This window comes from Haemaphysalis longicornis, unplaced genomic scaffold (genome assembly GCF_048455015.1).
Source record: "Haemaphysalis longicornis isolate Haplotype H1 unplaced genomic scaffold, Haemaphysalis longicornis Haplotype H1 scaffold_3, whole genome shotgun sequence".
NCBI classification, from domain to species: Eukaryota; Metazoa; Arthropoda; class Arachnida; order Ixodida; family Ixodidae; genus Haemaphysalis; species Haemaphysalis longicornis.
Window position 1 is genome coordinate 39442975 of NW_027526335.1, and position 22142 is coordinate 39465116.

The 22142-nt window shown below is 46.6% G+C and overlaps 1 protein-coding gene across 1 annotated transcript in view; it reads right to left on the reverse strand.

Moving 5' to 3' along the window:
• Positions 1-22142, reverse strand: part of LOC144173222 (uncharacterized) — a 521919-nt gene that overhangs the window by 191728 nt on the left and 308049 nt on the right. The window lies entirely within an intron of this gene.

Here is a 22142-nt window from a genome sequence, read left to right on the forward strand (position 1 = left end):
GGTAAGGTGGGACGGGGGGGGGGGGGGGGCGATATAGCTCGGTACACACCCTTGCCCGTGGGATCCGAAGCATGATATATTTGCTTAGAGGCTATGAGGAAAATGCCAAGCAGGGAAAATTTTCCACCAATTTGTGATACAAAAATAAACAATGTCTACGAGGAAAAATAGTTGGAACTCGGCTCCAAGGAAAGAAAAGTAAAATAAAACATGACGAAAACGTGAAGGGCCCAAATGTGAGTACGGTATACTTACCTGTTCGCAAAGCTGATTCGATTATCCCCTTTAGATGCTTCATTTTTGACCGGAGACTGGATTACTCCATATGCAAATGTGTTCTGTCTCCTTATTACACGTGCAAAGCCACGCTTTAGCGCCCCTGCCAGAATAGCGGTGGCCGGAACCCGGCTGCACGCCGCCCCCTCCTGCAACATAATCAACGTAACAGCGCACACGGGGATGCCTTCTTCGAAAATATTTTTTTTATTTGCGCGGGAATTCGGCGATGGTTTGGGATGTGTAATGCGGCATGATTCAAAGCAGGCGGTATCGTTTTTTGAAGCCCTCTCCGCCTGGCAGAAAATTTTATCTGGGAAAGGTGCCTAATGGATAAAACTTGAGCGTGAGTTTCTTTGCGAATATTAGGCGCAACAATGAACAAGCTTAAACAAGCTCAATTTTCTCTAAGTAGCCTCACCAAGTAATGCGAAGTTTATTTTACAGTCGTTTAGTGCAAAGGTAAGTCTTCCAATGGTCCACGTTTATGAGAAAGGGAAGAAATCTGATGTAATTGCTTTTGCAGGACAGAGTGGGACAGTTTTGCTAACACTTTAAAATATAGGTGACTAAATATCTTTTCCCCTAATAAAAAAGAGAACAGGCCATGACAGGAAAAAGCAAAGCCTGTGTATGTAGGCCACGTTTCATTTTCCTAGTTCAGCTCCTTCAATTTCGCAAGCAGTGTTGGTTATGAGAAAGGGAAGAAATCTGATGTAATTGCTTTTGCAGGACAGAGTGGGACAGTTTTGCTAACACTTTAAAATATAGGTGACTAAATATCTTTTCCCCTAATAAAAAAGAGAACAGGCCATGACAGGAAAAAGCAAAGCCTGTGTATGTAGGCCACGTTTCATTTTCCTAGTTCAGCTCCTTCAATTTCGCAAGCAGTGTTGGTCTTCGGAAAGTCGAAATACACGGTAGAAAACATTGGCCCATGGAGGCAAATAATTCTGGCCAGGCAAACCAAATAACAAACGTTCTCATGCGCCATGCAGCAAGTATTATAGATAATTAGAACGTAATAGAAATAATAACACGCCCATAAAAAGCGTTGTCGTTCAAACAGGCAAAAGAGAAAAATTTGTAGATTAGCGGGAAGAGCGATGGTCCCATCTCCTTGATTATGGTGAATATGAATTCGGCCGCTTAATATATACGAGACATGAAAATATCAATGCCGCAAAGACAGGTTGATTGTGATTTGGTATCCTACCAGGAGCTAAGAGAATTGGGCGTTATCAATGTAGGAAGCAGCCTAAATACCCAGTCTGAGCCAGCCGCCAAATCTATGCAAAAAAGGAAAAAAAGGTGAGGTGTATTTGCAAGGAAATTGCATGTCAAGCGCGGAAAGCTGTTTGGCAAATTGGGCCTTGTCGGCTCATGCCATCCGTGTCGTTTTATGTGGCGCCGGCCAGGATCGATTTGTCACAGCGGCAGGTTTCTTCTGGCGGACATGGCGAATTCTCACGCAGAGCACTTTCGTTTATCGTACAGAACGTGACCTCACTAGTGGAAAAGTGGCGCCAGTGAGAAGCCTCTCGCAGTGAGCGTTGCAGGATACACGCGAAACAGCGGTGAGTGAGATTTAACTCACGCCCCTTGCCCGTCACGCCCCGCTTGCCAAACAAGCTCGGACGAGCAATAGGCATGAACGCCGCGGAGCCTCCCTTTGTACGCAAATGGGTCAGAGACAGAAAGCAGGCAGTTTTCTCGCACCCTGCATGGGCCCATTCACTGTAGTTCATATCTGACTTTTACTCTGGATGGTTTTACATTTGTTCCACGTTATCAAGGCCAATAAATTTGTGTGGGTTCGTGGCTGTATGAAGGCTCGGGATTTTAAAGCCTAACTTTCCGCTTCCAGAAAGCAAAGGATGGGACACCCTTTAGCACGTGTAGCACTTTGATAACAAGGGCCTCTTATATCCCGTTTGTTTGAGGTAACCAGGATTCCACTAAAATTCACAAACTCATTTTGGCGGTCAGGAACATTTGACAGTCGAGGCGCACCTCCTCCGTCTAAAAAAAATTATTCACTGGTCCGTCTAACTGTTACAATGTTAACCAACATGCAGCGCCCCCAGACGGCGCTGATACTTTTCTGTTGCAAAGGCCTGGCGCAGCCGCAGGGGGCTACAGCCAGGAAAAAGACTATAAAGTTAGTGTTTTCTGGGCAAGCGGACGGGCCCGGACAGTATGCCTTTGTTCCTTCTTTCTTCGTAGGCCTAGTGGCATTCTGTATGTGGGAGCCTCCACTCAGCCATCCCGACTTTGCTCAATCATTCGAATGTTACCGCCCGGAACTCCGGACTTATGATACTAACGACGACGATGGTTGAACATGACGCTTTCTGGTCAAGGATTCCTTGGTTGCCGTCTGAGTTTGCACTTTGTCTCGCAGACGGTTCGGAGTTATCCTCGGACCCAGTTTGGTCTTCAGATCGCAGCGGCTTTGACTATGACCCTTCGCCATGTGCTTTCGCACGAAGAAAGCTTTTGGTCAACCATAGTCGTCGCTAGACGGAGGAAGGGGGGGGGGGGGGGGTGATTTAAGTTTGCACGTCATGAACCCCCTTCCAAATCCAAACTGTTTTGACCACTTTAGAATTTCGCAAACGGATAGACGTTGGCTTCGTAGCACGCGGCACCTAGGTTCAATTCTGACCACGGGAAGTGTTTTTAAAGACAACCGTCTTTCTTGGGAAACTTGAACGCGAAAATTTTGTCTGTCTGTCTGCCTGTCTGCCTGTCTGCCTGTCTGTCGATGCAGCCGCCCGGCCAAGGCAAAACAGAATCTGTGCAACAGGTTTATATACCTATAGCCAAATTTAAATGCCTAAGTCCGGTGGAAATGTTTATACTCGTCAACATTGTTGAGCCAAAACAAATTATTATGCTCATCTTGGGCAAGACATCAATACATAAGAGATATTCCCAGTTTTCTTTAATAAAATATACGGAATATTGATTTAACAAAAAAATACAGCCAGAAAAAATACAAAAGTGGTTGCCCGTGGTTTCCCTAGCGGTTTTTTAAGAAACGAAACGGCAAAAGTGACGAACGTTCCGCTAGATAGTTTTCACGTTCTGCTTGGAACGCGCGTGGAATAGCGTGCCTCAATTTACGAGTGTTTTTGCCGTACGGCAGCGCTGGCATCGAGGCATTCAGCGTGGAGCTGTGGAACGCGGTAAATTTAAGTTGACTTGAGCAAAAAACTAACGCGATCATCTTCGGAGTAGAGAGACGGGAGACGAGGAGTATGAGAGGCAAGCGGGAAAGGGAAGGGAGGCATTTACGTGACAGGGGCGCCAGACGACTATCGCCTTTCGTCGACATTTGCAACAAAGCGAGCAGATACGCGGCCATTTTGTTACTTCAGCCAGGATCGACAGCAGCGTCAGGAAAATTTGGCTTTCCTGCAGTGCGTTTTCGACGCGACATACGCTATCTGTGAGACATAAAAAGCTGCGCTTTAAAACGCCAGCCTTGAAATTTTGAATGACGATGGCTATGTCGGTGGGTCATGGTTTCCCGACGTCCACGCCCACGCCAAAGGACGTCCCAAGTCGCGGATGATTGAGCGCCTCAGATTCCTAATACTGGCTAATCGATCTTGAGAACACGTGTGTGCCGCTGCCACGGGCCAACGACGCACTAAAAATACCATGTTTCTTGAAGGAGGGCCTGATAAATGGCGGGATTTATTCTTTTCTGGATCATGCCAACAACATCGCCCGGCGGTGTTTTCGTATCAATCATGGCGTTTGCTTCCACGCTTCGCAAGCAGAGTCACTGGGCACTCTTGATCTGCAGCCTTACACAGAATAGAACTGTTGCTGTTAGAAACGTTGTTGTCGGTGTTTCCTGATAGCAGTAAAGCGGGTCAGGAAAGTGCGTGGGCGTAAAGTGCAGCGCCCAATTCATGGCAGTCTCTCGCTTCTTACTCTTTTCTGTTGTTTTAAAGCCACGCTGTTTACCTCTACCGCCCAAGGGTTCTTTCGCCACCGTTGATGTCAAGACAGAACTCCCGCGAACAAATAAAAGAACTTACTGGCACCGCCAGGAATCGGACCTGGAATGAATAGACAAACGGAGTGAGAGCCCGTTGTCTTACCCATTGAACTATGAGCCCACGTGGAAGTGGGGGAGACCGACGGTGCGCTCACCGAGCACATCTGTGGGTTTACCCCCTGCGTTCTCGCTGAATGCCACGTGATAGTGTGCCGGGGCCTCTAGCTCCGGTGTGCGCTCCGCCCACGGCACGTGTAGCGGCCGTGTGCGCGCATTGCAGAGGCGCCAGGAGTTATACAGTCAAACCCGGCTATAACGAACGCGGATAGAGCGACTTATGCTATATATCAAACAAAAATATTTTTGTTACGGAAATACATGGGAAATATATTCCTTACATAACGAAGTTCACATCCAATATATCGAACTCTCGGCACCTAGAATGGCCGCCGATATGCATGATCTCGGAGCGGCGATTGAGATGCTGACTGGCCGTGACCACGGAGCAAGAGCCGCGACTGAGACATTGCGCCCCGCACGGAGCGACGTGAGGCCCAATACTTTCCGTAACTGTTTCCGACGCGCGGGATTCGCGACGGAACCAGCCCAGTCAGTGAGTCCGGACCAAGTCAGCAGCATTCGTGAACTGTGGGAAGAGCTCGCCAGCGTTCCCGGTGATATCGCGAGAGAAATCCGACCGACGCTGATAATGAAGCGCTTTCGGCAGTCGATGTGCTCCGCCAATGCTTCTTAGATTTTTGAGGACGCGGACTCTAACTGGTGCAAACAATGTTTCGTGGTGCAAACAATGTTTCGCAAACAATGGTGCGAACAATGCTATGCCAGTTGAAGCCGCCACAACGAAAGTGAAAACAATAATCACCGCTTTTTTTTTTTTTTTTGCAACGTGTGCAGTTAACGCGGAAAGTAGCTTTATTACTTACAATATATGGATTATTTTGGTACGGTAATGGCTAATGTACTGTGTTCGTTTCTGCAGACGCGGATGGCGGAGTTGGTGAGGGGGGGGGGGGGGGTTCGGCTATATCGAACTATTGGATATATCGAACTAATCGCGGTGCATATTGAAGTTCGCTATAAACGGGTATGACTGAAAATTAATGGAATCACACCAACGCATGGCCTCTCTTTTCTCCTCCGTCTTTGCCGCCGATTTCGTCGCCTCCGTCGGCGGCCGCCGAGACGAAGTGAGATCGTCTAACCCCAGGTCTAAGCTTAATTTAATTTTATAAAAAAAGTGTTCCCACTCATGTTCCCCAGTGCACTGTTTCACAAACCACAACTACCAACCACCATTGATTTAACCTTAGCAAAGAATATCTCTTTGAAGCAATATAGGGTTGGGTAAAGGGATTTCCCTTCTCTCTGGTTTTACTCTTTGTAGAGCCACGTGTGTGAATTCAAGAGATGTCGCATGGGTAATCGCAAGTAGAAGCCACCGCCACACCTGCAGCCATTTCGGCTTGATGTCAACCGTGAAACTTTAACCCCCCTATTTTGACCACGTTTGAGTACGTCGCTTCTCCGCTTGCGCGCTGTTTTTCAAAATGTAATATGGGAAGCATGCGGGAAAATAAGATTAAATGGGAACCACGGCGACGGAATGCCGAAACCTAAAACAAATAACTCACGCATGAAACCATAAATATGTGCCGAAAAAACACTATTGATGACTGCATTTCTAAGATTTCATATATTAGAATACAACGTTCCAGGTATCCCGCAATACATAAAAATACCGGCAGCGTAATTGACGGGTGGTATTGCGCATGTAATTTGTTAGCATGTGAAAGCAACAGCCCTGTAAGGCGATACAACAACTTCGACCCATAGAAGCAAACTGCCTTGCTCCTTGCTTCGTCATCATAAAACAAAAAAATTGACGGATGCGAGTGAACCACTGAACGTTACTTTTGCGTGTCGCCAGGTTAGGAGTTTGATGCCCAAAACAAGACAAACCCTTTCGAAAGCGCTAGTCTGCTGCACAAATGCAAAATAACTACTCTTTATTGTCTCCTAAATATAGAAGTTTTAAAGGAGCGTCTATGCTAATATATGTTCGAGGAAGTAAAGTCAAGCTGTTCAACGTTACCAGCATGAATAGACTTGATAGCACAAGGGTGCAAGCTCTCCAAAACAAAAAAAAAAAATGAAGGGTACAAAAAAGTCTCTCCTGAGCAACCGAACTCTTCCACGCTCCCGCAGGTTTGTTGATATAGCGATTAAACCCCCTCTCCCAATACAATTTCCCGAACTCTGTCAGACAGAGTTTCGCCGTCCCCGTTGTAAATATAAAGCGTCGGAAGCCAGTTAACGCCCCTCAGTGATAGGAATATACGAGGCTGGAGAAGCAAGACCAATACTATACAAAGTTTCAGTAGAAATCTGCGTACACAAGATTCCAAGCACTCGTATATATAAGCGCTATCGAAAGGTTCGGGCGGGGGAGTCCGTATGGCGTTGCGGCCCGAGCAAGAAGATGCGGCCTCGTAAAAGAAGCCCCATTTTACCACACGCACACGAATACAGCGCTTGTCTTCTCGTCGAGACACGACGTCGGCGATGGGCGGACCCAAAATAGGAGTTACTGGAGGCCTATAATTTAAAACTGTGCGGATTGCAGAAGATATGCAGTAAGGCTTGTCACTGCAACTTCGTAAACCGAAGGCTTTCTCAACAAACTGGTGGCAGATCCTTTCTTTAAACAGCGTGAGTTGCGTAACCCTCTTGGAGATGTCGCTGTTTTATCGAGCTATACGCCAGAAGAAGAATTAGGCAATAAAAAAAATTCCCCGCATTTCCCCGAGGGGAAGAATGTGAAAGTGCGAATGCACGAGTTGAATTTGCGCGGTTCGGTAATGTTCGCGAAAGAGAGATCACACACACACACACAACTACAAAGAAAGACAGATGCATTTATTCACAGACACCTATTTGTGTTGTCGTTGTACTTGATTGCTAGAGCGGATCTCAGCTTTGAAATTTCGTGTCAGTACTCCTTTAAACGGGTGCATTAGCCCTTCTCACGCCCGATTCCTGGCCAATTCCCCACGTGGGTATGTGCCATGTCTGCGGGCAGGCAGCGCGCGCCCATCTCCCCCCGTTGCCAAGGAAGACGAGGAGATTCCTGGCCAATCTCCCACGTGGGTATGTGCCATGTCTGCGGCCAGGCAGCGCGCGCCCATCTCCCCCCGTTGCCAAGGAAGACGAGGAGCGCGCGCACCCGCAGCTGTTGCTATGCGGACAGCGGCGGACGCTTCAGGCTCGCTTAAGAAGTGGATTCGCACTTAAAAAACCCCTAACTTTAACTTTGAATCTAAGTACCTCATAACTACCGACGGATATTACTATTTGCGAGAACGATCCTGCAGTAAGAGATACAACCTTAAAAATACTCAATAATTTTAATTCAGTCACATAGCAAGCATTTGCTTTTCCGAGGGTATCGAAAGTCTAGAAAAGCACTCTGTATGTAGTTTGCGTATGAGGAGTAAAGTAGAAAGTGCCATAACTGGCAGTGTGAAGTACAAGTGTACATACGATGCTTTTAGGATTTACTGTGGCTTTTCGAAAAATAAGACTAGAAAAATGAACCTCAGCATTGCAGAATTACTGCTGTCGAAGAGTAAGATGGACGGCTCTTTTTTATTTTTCGTTGGCGTATGTGATCCTCCCCGATGATTGACGTACGGGCCGTGTTAATTTAAATTTGTAATGGTTCAGAGCCATTCATGCACGCCCCCGCACTCACACGCACGTATAGAAAGAGAAGGGGGGAGAGGAAGGGAGAAAAAGAGATGGGAAGAATTCAGGTGGAGTTACTAGGAAAAATTCTCATCTTAAAACAAAAACACATTACTTATTTAACTAAGGAAGCCTTACCAGTAATAGCCTCGTACAGGTAAGTATACTGCGCTGAAACGAAAATAGTGAACAGTGCAGTTATAGCAGTTGTTCGGTTCTAGAAAGGAGAAAAGGTTGTTCGTTTAAAGCTCCTCCCCCCCCCCCCCCCGCCCCTTTTGTTCAGCCAGTTTTTGAAGCCATAACTTCTCAAACCTCCAGGTGAGAAATCTTAGGGTTGTTACGGTCCCGAGTGCAGACTGACAGTCGTTGAGAGGGATTGATAAAGTGCACCCTAAAATAATTTCTTCCAGTACATTGGGATTTTCGGGATTACTATGCGGGGCCCCACATCGGGACCGTAGGGACCGGTAACTGCCCTTTACACGCATTTTTTCGCAGGTCTTCGCAATAAAGACAGCGTGTTGTTTTCTCTTGCTCTGTCCGTCACCCTTGTCTGTTCGGCAACATTTTTTTCGCATTGTCTTGGAAGATCTCGGCGCCCCTCAAAATGGTAGACCTGGAGGAAAGTGGTGAAAATAAAGATTCCGGAGGCCGCTCGACGGTGTCCGTGTAGACATGCAGAGGCCCGATAGCGTTCAACTGCATGCCTGCCTGCGCAGCCTCCGCTTTTCCACCGAAAGAATGCCAACAAAAAGCCAAGCCAAGCGAACTTTGGCGAAGGAAGCCTGCGAAGCAATAAAGCCATCACAGCGGACATCAGCGCATCAGCGTTTGTATAGCTCGGCGCCGCGAGTTCCCTAGATTTCCAATAAACCCCGTGATCAATTTTGGGGCCGCGATTGGAAGCAGGCGACAGTCGCTGTCCGAGCTCTCAGCAAAGCCCTGGGTACCTCGGCACCGCATGCTTTTAAATTTTATTTTTTTCCCTTAGGAGTTCCTCGCAAGCACATCGCGCTAGAGACAGCAAGAAAGTACAATTCGATCAAGAAAGAAAAGACGTACGGATTGCGCTGCTCCCGTTCGATTGACCCCAGCGTAGCAGCTTACCAATGGCAATAACAGTTGCCCCGGCTTTCGCGCTCCTTTGTGCCGGACAGAACCGTACGCTTCCTGTGCTGCTGTCTGGTGGTGTCAGAACCTACGGGCTGCTTGGATGGCATAGCTCGGGTTGAGAGGCTAGCCACGTCGTGCTGTCAGTTCACTGGACCCTACGAAGCGTGTATGTGCAATTTCCTCCGCCACGTATATGCAACGTGCCCAGTTTAAAAAAAACTGAGGGTTTTAGTGTGAACAGGAAGCTTGAATTTCTCTTCCCCCTACATTCGCGCTGTTGAGCCAAGGGCATGGCGGGAACGGTGAAATGAAGCTCGTCGTGTAACAGATGAAGAGGCTTTATTAGATTGGCCGCCAGGACGGGCGTCCGATGTTCGACTCCTCGATGTGCGAGCCTCGTGCCGCGAGTAGCGAGCCCGGAGCGCGAGCTATGCCCTCAGCATCTCCGTCGCATCTAGGTGTCTTCTTCGTCGTCTTCCTGCATGCTCCTGAGAACCATGCCGATGACTCTTTGCACAGCGCTATTATTCACCGGTTTTACTTATTAAAAATGAAGACCGTATATTTCCCGAATTGAAACTCAGCTCTCGGAAAGGTACTAAACCTACCGATAAACCGAGAACGTGTTCACAAAGTTATTTACGAATATCTGAGAAAAAGTCTCTTTTCACACAACCTGCTATGATAGAAAGATGGAAAGTGGGCAGAGATACAGAGAGAATCCTTCACAAATTTTATACAAGTCAACCGTGCAAATTGCCTCGCTTGCAAACTTCGGTGCTTCAAAAGTTGCAAAGAAATAATGTATAGATGATGTCAATTTTAAAAAAGAAAAATTGAGACAGGGCGAGAGAGAGAGAGAGAGAGAGAGAGAGAGAGAGAACAATTACTCACACAAGCGAAGCCATACTCACACGTTATTTCATTCCCTCTGGTTTATTCATTTCCCTAGTCCTTGGTAGGATACGTATATTCGCACAAGGGACATTTTCAAGAGCACTTCCCCCCTTTCTTAGAAAAAACTACGAATATAACATAAAGAAAATGAAAGCCCTTTTAATTAAGAGAAATATGGCTAAAACGCGTAGCGTCCTCACGTGCAACCTTAGTAAAAGTCGAAGTCAAAATCCAAACTTCCTCAACCATGTCGGAATGGCACAGTCGGGTAGAAGCCGGCTTAATAATGCGAGGGACGCAGGTTCGTTACCGACCGCAGGAAGCGTTTTTTTTTTTTATTGAGGCGCTTGATGTGCCTTCGTGAAAACCCATTATGTATGTTGGCTTCCCTGCAGTGCGCCTGGCCGTAACTATTTGGATTTCGGACTTTGACTTTGGAATTTGAAGACACTGGCTTTCGACAGGAGAATGCTTTGTGTATGAACCATCTTTAACTTCACACACGATAATAATGATCGTGGGAGGCAGTCAGCGTTTCTGCACTGCGATTTAGTTTGGACGATCGCCATGAGTGAGGCAAAGAAACATCTCAGAAAAAAGCGGGGATAAAGGACTACGCAGAAAAAGGACTTCCAGGATGGTGCGCAATCCTGCATTTCCTTTTTTTGCGCTGATGGAGGAGAAACGCAAAAACGCGTGTGTGTACGACATTTCGGCGCACGTTTAATTAAGATCCCCAGGTGCTCAAAATTTATCCGGAGCCCTCCACGTACGGTGTGCCTCATCACCTGCGTTGCGTCGGCGCGTTAAACCCTACAATCAATCAATGACTTCGGGCAACGGCGAGCACAAAGGTACCTTGAATGAGGCCGTGGCTACTAAGTCAATCAAGAAACAATGCTGTCGGTCGCATGGACTTTTCTTACGGCGCCGGCTACTGAAGTCCTTCTGACTGGGAAGCAAACAGGAGTAACCATACCCTTTAATACCACACCGAAATAATATCTGTGCGAACGTACGCAAAGATGCGTAGAAAGTTGCCTCAAAACTTCATGGTCACAAAGTGAGTGAGTCTACGCACTACTGGCGCTATTTCTTGTTGGCATTTCCACGCACCGGACTGTACAGTTGCACTTGTGCGCCCTCAACATTTCCACTCGACGTCCCACTGAGTTGGTTTCTCATGTTAACCGCAACGCGCAAGAAGCGTCCTATAAACTGCAAGGTGTAGTAAGACTTGATAAGGTCTTATCACCTGCTGGACGTATTTGAAAATGATGACTTAGGAAATTCTTTTGTGTGTGTTCGGCCACCAGCGCTTCGAACTACTTATTCTGCTCCTGCCATCTCTGAGTTACGCTGACATAGCCTCCATCAGCGGCACATTGTGTATGCATATAAAATGCAAAGCTGCATCAAAGTTCTGGATTAACATCTACATATTCGGTTTGGTTCCGGAATTGGAATAATACGGACAAGTGGAAGGAGCTTCACACAATGAGTAGTACCTAAGAACTCACACGCCTCAAAAACGTAAGCAGGGGTGCTATTCCAGAAGGCCCGTGATTGAGCGAAACTCGGGAAACAATGAGCTCTAGCGACGCCCATGTAGCGTTTCGAGGCGGAGTTCAAGCGCTTTAACTCTTTCGCTACCGCAGAAAATTGACCAATTTTGGGGGGTCCAAGAAAACATTTTTTTTTCTGCTAAAAAATTATTTAGGCACTAATTGCAGGATCACAAAATGCAGATTATTTAACGGCATTTCCAATAACACCAGTTTTTTAAAGGTTTTCATATATCATAGTTGTGAAAAAAAATATCAAAATCAAAAGTTTTGTCAAGTTGTCGAAAAAAATGATAAAAAAGGAGTTGTGTATATTAAACCACCGGTAGTAGAAAAAAATTAGAATATACATTTTGCAGGCAAACATTTCAAAAACACACCCTAAAAAAAATGTCGACTTGCGCGGAACAGTTTTTCAGATATAAAAAAAAATGTTAGCACGCACGGTGCTCGTGTCATGCGGTGAAGCCCAACCTCTAATTCAAACTGTGCAATTTTGGGTGGTTCCTTGGAATAAATCTGGTGGTTTGACGTTATCAGAGGCACCAATTTGCCCCCACATAACGTAAAAACATCTTGTCAATGGCTGACTTTGCATTTACAGCGAGCACAATATTTGGGACAAGCACGCGATGCAGAAAAAAACATGCATGAAGTTGAAAACGGAACGCCGTGGCTGATGTTTGTTGTCGTTCACGGTCAGTTATCTCTCAAAACATAAAGCTGAGCTTTATTATCATCTTCTTACTCGCAATTGTAGCCTTGCTCGCAAAAATGAGGTACGATGAGCTAGAATCGTCCCCTGCGATCTTTGGCCGAGTAGCAGTCGCGCGCTAAAAACGATCAGCACAACGAGCCTCCTCTATTGCAGCGCCACCTAACATTTTTCAAATGAAACAGTACAAAAACTTATCAGAGACTCCGTCCGAATAGACAGTTCAACTAAGCAGCAACATTAGACACCCGGATATACCCTCGCATGAAAACGAAACTGGAAGGCGAACAGCTGGCAGTGTAAGGCCGGTTTGAAGCGCTGTCCTCGGCAGAACAGATATCTGGCGACTGGGTGTGACCTTTTGACTTGCATCTGAAGTTCTTATCGCAGAAATCGGGTTAGGGTGGGGGGAAATGAGGAGCGGCGTGCTTTGTTCGAGGATCAGTCGCGGACGCTTCAGGCGCCATGGCAGTTAGCCTTGAAGTTGGGTAACTGCGTAGTTGCGCTAAATATGAATTTCGCGATGCAGAAACGAAACCGAAACTGTTGTAAACTGTTTGGGAATGGTCCTGGGGTAAGTAGAACTACCAGAGTACTTAGGACAACTTGCGCAAAGGCAATAAAACTGCCTAAAATCATAAAGTAGCTTTGCAACCAGGCACTGCTTGACATTTTCAGCCGATTTCTGGGATTATTACTGTCAGAGCATGAACCTGACGATTGAAAATCGTTTGCTAGTTCCCCATTCACGCCCTGATAGCAAAAAACAAGCGCTGGTGCAGAGTAATTACGAGTTGCACGCATTCTTCGTTGGTAGCCTTGAGGCGCGATGACCACGCCCCTTTTCCACAACCAGGTGATTCAAAAGCGTGTCAAAAATCACGTTTCCGTTGCAAAAATGAAAACAAAACTGATTTTGAAAGGCCATTTTCTGATCTAACTCCGAACAGCTTTACTTGTTCGAGAAACGCCTGGAACGCTATGAAAAGGCGCTCCCAAAAGTATCGATCAAATTGATCGATTTTGATAGGCGCGGTAGCGAAAGAGTTAAAAAAGGCAATTCATGCTATTTGCTGATTGTTGGTGGGACGTAATCGGTGTAGAGCAGCGCGTTCCAAGGAGACGCGGCGTGGCGCATTTTTCATTGCTGTCTTTCGTTCCTTGATTGATTGATTGTTGTGTTTAACGCGCCGACGCAACGCAGGCGATGAGGCGCGCCGTAGTGGAGGGCTCCGGATTAATTTTGACCACCTGGGGATCTTTAACGTGCGCCGAAATCTCGTACACACGGGCGTTTTTGCTTTTCGCCTCCATCAGAAAAGCGGCCGCCGCGGCCGGGAATCGAACCCGCGACCTCGTGCTCAGCAGCGCAACGCCTTAGCCACTGAGCCACCGCGGCGGGTCTGTCTTTCGTTCCGCTGCTGCACCGGTGGATACTGGGGGCAAGCAAATCCAACTACATTGCTTTATCTCGCTTTTATTATATAATCTGTATTTCACTACAACACTCGTTGATTTTTTATTTTACGCGTTCTTATGAGGTTTTTGTTTGAAATTTGCCGTCCTAAGCAGCAGTTTCTGCCAATTTCTGCCGCCGGTGGGGGACAATGCAATGACGTGACTAAGGCCGACTGGCAAAAAAAGAAAGCGAGTGATGGAAACGCGCCACATTCAAAGTACTTGCTGCTCGGTGCTATCGAAACCCTCCGTCCGCGTTCAGATACGAAATTTCTTAGAACCACTTCCGCCTGCTTACGTGATTTGAAGGCAAAAGCTTGGCGATTCTCAATAACTGATACATTGTACTTGCGATACTTATTAGCAACTGATAATTGTACTTGCGGTAATTCCTAATTCATATATTGCACTTGCGTATTTTTCCTCGCTTTTATTTCTTTGTCTTTCGGCATGAATTTTGGCATTTGACGGGCTTCTTTTCTGCTATACCGCGTTTGCGTCAGCTTCTTCTCTTTCATTTCGTAGTGAACTCGCCAGCAAGAAAACTGGAAAACAGCACAGCCTCCCTATAATCGTGGTTCTCCGCAGCTTGTGTGCACCTGTAATTCTCATGTGCCATCACGTTCACGTAAAACGCATTATTCTACAACTTTTATTTTCGAATTCACAGTTTTGTATATTTTCAAATCGGAGTCCATTCGCTCCTCAGAGGTCTCAATTGCGGGTGAGTCACCCATTTTGCCATGTGCTATGAAGAAAGGAATAGCAACAACCACAGCTTTTCAAATCTGTTTCTTTTATTTCACTTTGCTCTTCACAGCTTCTGTACGACGAAGCTCTCCACAGTCATTGTTTTTTTTTTTATCGACTCTATAACTTCACTTTTCTTCTGGCGTCACGCTGTTTCTTTTGGTCTCAATCTTCCCTTCACAAGGTTGTCATGATCCGCTTCCAGCCAGACGACAAAGCAGCTGGGCAAAACCCATTGAAATGCGTAAAGATCGCCTCCGATAATAGACACACGCCGTTGATTATGTACTATCCTGCGAGTAAAGCTTTCGCAAGAATGGTGTGACACGAAACGCCTCATAAAAACCGTTCCCCGGGCTGACGATAAATGAAACGCACGGCCATGCAACGCCACATCGGAAAGTTATCTAGCAGACGATAACAGAAGTACGTGCCGCCACTCAATAGAAACCTTCTTTCCATCGAGCGGTCGCGACCGTGGTAATGACCGAAGCGTACGGTCTGGCTGCAGACGGATAAACGCATGGTAGAACCTGCGGAAGCCATGACCGGCTAACCACCTAAAAAAAGGAGAAAAACGTGTCTGCAGTAATCCTTTAGCGCACACACCGGCTGACTATCGACTGAGGATGGTCGCTGGTGTGGTCGCAACCAACGCTTCCGTGGTAGGTGTCCGTCGCGCAAATCCGCAGGGCACGCAACACTTGCTCCTCGGCAGTTATGAAGCGAAAGCCGCCTCAGAGTCGTCGCAAAGGGGGTGGGGTGTCAGATGGCTGCACAGCCAATGCACAGTACTTTCGAGAGACGAAAAAGAGCTTGAAATTCCTCCTCCGCTAAAGGAAAAACTCTGTCGGCATAGATATATGCCTGCTACGACGTGCGCGAACCATGATCCTCGCCGCAGCAGCCACCGAAACGAGCATCCCGAGTTCAACTCGGCCGCGCAATATCTCTCCCGAGTTTCTTCCGAGTTCTCGTGTCAATCCCACTCACCCAGCCCATTCGTGGGCGCGGCATAGCGACCGAAGCCCTGCCCAACTATGGCTCCCATGGCGTCCAAATCGCCGATGGGGTAGAGTCGCAGCCACGAAGTCACTGGCATTAGATGATCCGGTAGTAAAGCTTAGCAGAAAGCAATGAACAAATGACGCCCCCAGGTCACCGTCAGTCAAATGCTGCCACAGTCGCAGGAGGGTGGGGGTGGGGGTTCGGTCCGAACGAAGTGCTCGCTCTTGTCCGGAGGATAGGACCGGCCAAGACGACAAGATTTTCCCACGGAAGCCGTATTATTACACAGCAAAAACACAATCGACGACAGATGACACACCTTCAGTCTCTAAAACGCACTCGTAAAATGGTGAATCACGCTCATAGACACGCTAAATAGGGGCGATGTCTGATACTACGCCAGCCGTCCGCCCGTTAACAAAGCCCGTCACGTTTAACAGTCGGGAGAAGGGTGCGTTCCTTTCGCTACAGGGAAGTTCCTGGCTTACTTGTTTTGGGCTTGCGCTGTGCTGCACTGGAGCCACCCCAAAACCACGTAGCAAACAGATTTCAGTGGAAGAACAGAACACCGATAAAATTGGAGCCGCCCCGTGCCGCTTTACAGGGCGGAGCTTTAAAAGGAGGCTTTGGGCCAGGCCGGAGTTTTAAAAGGAATAGCTGGGTCATCTACTTTGCATGACGGAGTGCATATTGCAACTCGATTCTAGACGGCGCTGCACGCGGATGTTCGTGCAAGCTTTGTTTTTTCAACGTGAGCGTCCTCAACTGGGCGCGCTGATAATGCTAAGCGTGCTCCGCGAGATTGCGCCGGTATCGCTTGAGGTTTATCGGATGCTGCACTATCACTACTTTGTTAACTCGAACAGCTGGAAACTCGGGACCGAGCTATCTCGGGCATTCTGTAATAGCGCCCCAGACCTCGTTACACACTTGGATTGATGCGAACGTTACTGTGTCAAGTTTTAGGTTCGGAGTACTTTACGATCGCACAATGTCCGTTCGTGCGCATAGCATTATAATCTCAAAAAATCACACAGGCATCATCAGGATTCGATCCTGTGTATGGTATACCAGATAGAGTTAGTGACAGTCGTCTTACCCATTGGGCTACGACCATGAGTTACTACCCGACAGCCACACGGCTTACAGCCACACGCCTGTAACGGTGCGGAGTATCTTAGGACCTCCCAATGTCCGCCCACGTCTATCCGTGCGCACACCACCATCAAGCGAAATTTGAGTTAAGCCGTGAGTTGCAGTTTCATTTAGGGAATAATCAAGGTGCAACTCACGGCTAAAATCGAATGATGGTCGAGGCACAAATCGGATGTCACTCGAGGCGCAACTTGGATGTCATTTCGAGTCCCTGTACTTTGCACCCTCGCCATCATCCACAAAGTGGAGATGCTGCCATTTTTTTAATGTATAGTTGCTATCAAGACTCGCTGAACAAGCTTTCGTGGGCACACAAAATACCTTTTTTTCCGGGTTTGATTTCACTGCCTCTTATTTGGTGATTCGTGTGCAAATGCTCCGGACTGGCTTTTCAAACCGCGTCAGGCCATGTCGCGCTTGTCTACACGCTAGGCGCCGAGACGCCGCAACCAAAAGCTTTGTTTGTCCCCTGTACATCACGATTGTTGCCCACGGCGGCTGTTATCATGGCAGGTGACCTCGACGGTCTCCATCACGAACCCTCTGCCGCGTGTCCCCCGTGGCCTGCCACTCCAGCCGGCGGTTCTCTCTCCCTTCAAAGCTGTATGGGCGAATCAAGGAGCACGAAAGAGGCCGAGCCATCTGTTCGTATCTGCGATGCCGGCAGGCGAACGAAATAAGTGTCGAAACAAGTGTGGTCACAACGGAAATAATAGTAATCCGACAGGGTGGCTCAGATGCGGCTCAAATCGTTGTTGTGCGGAGGACGACGCTCAGGGTTCGATTCTTGATCAGTTAGAATGCTCTCCTGCGAAGCAAAAAATATCAACACTTGTGTACGCCGTTTCGATGGTTTTTTCAAGAACCCAGGGCAGTTTAAATTATTCCTTATCCCCTCACAACAACCGTCCTCACGGCCAAGGTAAGGCTATAGCATGTAAAAACAAGTTTCAACTTCTTTTAATTTCTAGTAATACAGGCGAGAAACGCACATGTGCAGCCGTAGAACAAATTTTAGTTTTGAAATTTTATAATATAAAATTCGAAAGCAGTACAATTTCCAGATTACCTTGAGGTAAAGAAGAACTGAGAAGCACTAAACAGATTAAAAAAAAAAAACGTCTTCATTCCTTGTGTACTTTACCCGTATTATGGATCTGGTAAACATAACTGGCAATGAAAGCAATTAATATTTGGAAAACTCAACCGAATAAACTGTTTACGGATGGCGTAATCCAAGGCACTTTTAAAACGTTTTCACTTTGGTAGAGTTCTTCCGAACTCGCTGCAAGACATTCCGTAAATTTGTTTTTTGCCACTGCTCTCAAAGCTGGATGTTCCGATTCTGGGAACTAACGCCTCCATTTAAAGAAAATAGGTGCTTCCCATTATGGTATGAAAAATTGCCACCCTAAAATTACACCGGCACAGTTTGCAAGATAGCGAAAATATTCAGTTAAGCCTGTAAAAGTGAATAGGAAAAAGAAAACGCGCTTTTTTTTTTCAACATTCGCGGCTTCCTTCCAAAGCAGGCCTTCTAGGCTTAGCAGAAGCGCATCTGGAGAATAATCCACTGTTGAAAATACATAAATGATGTCAGTAAATTCAGATACTCACAGAATAAACGGCTGGTTCTTACTGTGCCATAATGACACAAAGTGTATGAATGCTGGAAATACAGCCGATGACTTCGTTCAGGTTTTCTGTTATGTCGGATGAAAATTGAAATCTCTCGAGATACCTCGGGGCTTTGAGTTGCTGTAGAGGCGTCGTCAGAAGTAATTGGAGCACGGGAGTTGTGGCCGAATCTCATAGGAGCGGCGTGAAGCTGCGCCGGCGGTGAACGAAAGGAACAGAACACGCGTGCGCGCCTGCCGACGGTGAAAGCCCATCTATACTTCTGAACCCACTCTTTTAGCGCGCCTTCGAGCATTACTCGCAGCATACTGGTCTCAGCGATGGCGCTGATAGCAGAGGCGGTACCTGACAGCGTAGCGCACACATTTTCAGCGCACGCGAGCTGCTGGAGAAGCGTCGCGATCGAAGGGATGTGAAGTAACAATATTTTTCTAATATTTTTAGCTGGGTCTGCTATCAGCGCTATCGGCGAGACCAGTGTGCAGCGAACAACGCTCGAAGCCGCGTTAAAAGAAATGGGTTTAGAAGTATATAGGGGTCATCGGCGTCCGCAGGCACGCACGCATCTTCTGCTCCTTACGTTTAACGCCGGTGCAGCTACACGGTGTTCCTATGCGGTTCGGCCACAGCTCCCTTGCGCCGATTACTTCTGACGGCATCTGTACAGCAGCAACCACCTTCAGGTGACAAATCGCGCCATGTTTGGGAAGTTAATGTCAATTTTGTCACAGGATTAATAACGAGTTTACCTCAAACATAATAAAATCGTCAAATTGGTCATGCTGCACGCAGAAGTTATAAAGAAGTAGTGTCACAGACGCAGGATGTAACTAGAGGATCCTCGGAATAGTTGTTTTCTGAGAGTTTGAAGAAAAAACGGACAAAAGGTTAACACTTTCGGAATCTTATGTTTTCAAAGAGTTATTTATAGTTCGTGGCTTTATGAAAGGGCTTTGGTATGAGGTATTAACGAAGGTATTGCACCGGCGAATGACACGTTAACTGATGGGTTCTCCAAAGAATCATTGAGTGCGGTTTAGGTATCAGTGAAGTTGAGATAAAGAAGACGAAGAAATGTTGCATTGTAGCAAGACAGTGCCCCAGGCTCTGAACGAATTTCACGACCGAAGTTTAACGGACCTTCTAAGAGAAAAGGTTACTGTGGTCATTCTTTAGTAGTGTCTGCGTGCTTCTACATAAACGCGCACAGTACAGCAGCTTATTCAAGTGTGTCACTTCCGGAGTCCTAAAGCGGATTAAGGCTTCTCCTTTTGTTCGGGTTTCAATTTCGTTCCCAAGGCTTGATGAGTGGATTAAAGGGATTAGCGCGAACCATGAGCCGATGGACATGCCAGGCTGCAATTCCCGCGATGATCACCATTCGCCGTTTAATTGAAGCCCCTATGAACTTCAGCAAGTTGAGAATTATTACCAAAGACTGGAGGGAGTTTCAGCCATCAACAGCTCTCGGGGTCAAGAAAGTCGCCTCGAAGTTCATGTAGTATCACTCCTTTTTATTGGTAAGAAGAAATTTTGCGGTAGAACTTTTGACAGGCTAATTGGGGATCACTTCCGGAAGCCGGAAGGCTTTGTTCTTGACATGCCACACTTATTCCGACGCCCCTGTGCTGAGGATATATTTTTTTATTCTCACGGTAAATTGATATGGGTTAATTCCGATGCGCGGATTGGCATGAGCTTGTAGACCTACTGAAGGCGGGAGATGAACGTGTTGAGCAGTAGAAGCAACGCTCTTTTCTCAATAATTGTCACTTTTTCTTGTTTATTGACTAAGCTATTGTTCTTTCTGGCATACAAGAGCAATGGTTTTTGCTGTAAACTAGATACAAGCACGGAGATATAGCGGAGTGGTTCTGCATGGGTACAAAAAAGTGTTCGGAACGTTTTGTAGCCACGCCTCTGAAACATTGCTTTCAGATTAGTTTCTTCTCTAAACACGGAGTGCATAGGATGAGATGGCATGCAAACCGCATGAATGTTATTTTTATGTCATTTTTCTCCTCATCTAAGTTGTTCCACGCTGCGCATGGATTGCGGAGTGTATACTAACCCACAACATCGTGTCCGAGGTGGTTTCACATGAAGGTATACAATCACGCAAACTGTTCGCTAGGTCGATTACATGGATGCGATAGTATTGCATCGCATTTCCCAGGGCATCTGGCTACTGCGATGCGCCCGAAGTCCAACCTACCCCCGTCTAATACCGCAATTGTGGGATATGCCTTACAGCCGCGTTGGTCTCCTCTACATGAAGCTATGCGCTAAAAAATCATTGCGATGCGCTGCTGTCGCATTCATGGAAACCCCCATTGGGAAAGCTGATGCTATGTGAATATTTGCTTGATTTTTAGTGATGTGCTTCTCATTCGAAGTTTTATTTCTTCTTCATTCACGCTGTAATGAGAAAAAAGGAGGTGTTGACTAAGCGGCTTCGCTTCCTCTAGGTATTGCAATATACTCTTCAGAAAAAATAATTAAAGCTGTTCGCACGCATTATGTGTCTTTATCACTCCCTTTAGGAAGAAAATATTTGTGAGCATGATGCCTGTGACGTAAAAAAATGAATGGTGTAATTTGTGATAATATGCGAACCTTAAAAAGCTGTTAGGGATATTTATTAAGCGGGAAATCATTAGGTAGAAGCTTGCTTCAATTCAAACTAAATTGTGGCTAATCCCCCAAGCGTTTCTTTGGGATAGCGCGTTGAATGGTTAAGGAAATAGCCTACTTGGAAACCTAAATGATAGCAAAAAAAGAGCTTTTCGCATGTGCCATTGTAATAAAATCTATTTGGCGACGAAAGCACACTTCTGTCTCGCACGTACTGTAACGGGAAAAATTCCAGCTGTCAAATAAAAAAAAAAAAAACACTGCAAAGCAGCTTGTACCAGCTGGCTGTAATGAAAGACCAAGAAAGACAAACAATGTATTGGTAAACCCGGAACACGTAGCAAAAAAACGAAATTCTCAACAAAGTCAAGCCCATGGCGCTCAAAAATGACTTAGGAGGTTCGGGAACTGGGCTTCGATTTACTTCGTCCTATACGTCTGATGGGAGCTGACATCGAATTTGGAAGCCCGCCAGGGCAGATAAGGCCGTTCCGTCCGAGAGGAAAAGGAAATAGGATTTTCAAAGAACGCGGACATGAGCGTTCAAGCTCCACGAAATACAGAAAGAATATCGCGGTGCGAATACGGCGTGGAAGTGAGTTTGAAGACGCTGCAAAGTGGCAGCGTTGGTTAGAAAGGCTACAAGCGAAGCCCCTTGTACACAGGTGACATTGCTTTGTGCACACTGTTCGCAAAAACAGAGAAAGGGAGAAAAGGGCGACATTGGCGTTCGTCGAAGAAGCCTTTTGAATGTCCCGCGTCGTTCAGAATAGATACGGCTGGAAAACTAGAACTGGGTATTGAGAAAAAAAGTAAATGTGTAACCGAAACCTTGCTGGCAAGCTCCCTCCAAGTGGAATCGGCATCGGCCGTTTCCCTCGGTGGCTTTGTCGGAGGCGTTCAAAACTTCCTACTTTATTTTGTGTTGAATCCACCAGTCACTTACTCGCGTCCAACGTTAGCTCTAGTAACGTTGCTCGCGTCAACTGCCTCATGGCTTTTCTCGAGAGGAGGAAATCAATCGAAAGATTTTTATAAGTTCAGGACTACCTGATATTTCCTATTTATTCCCACTGGCGCACTCACAAACAAATAACACAGCTTTCACATTGTCTGCAGTGAAACTGGGAGCGATGATGTACTGGTTGCAAAG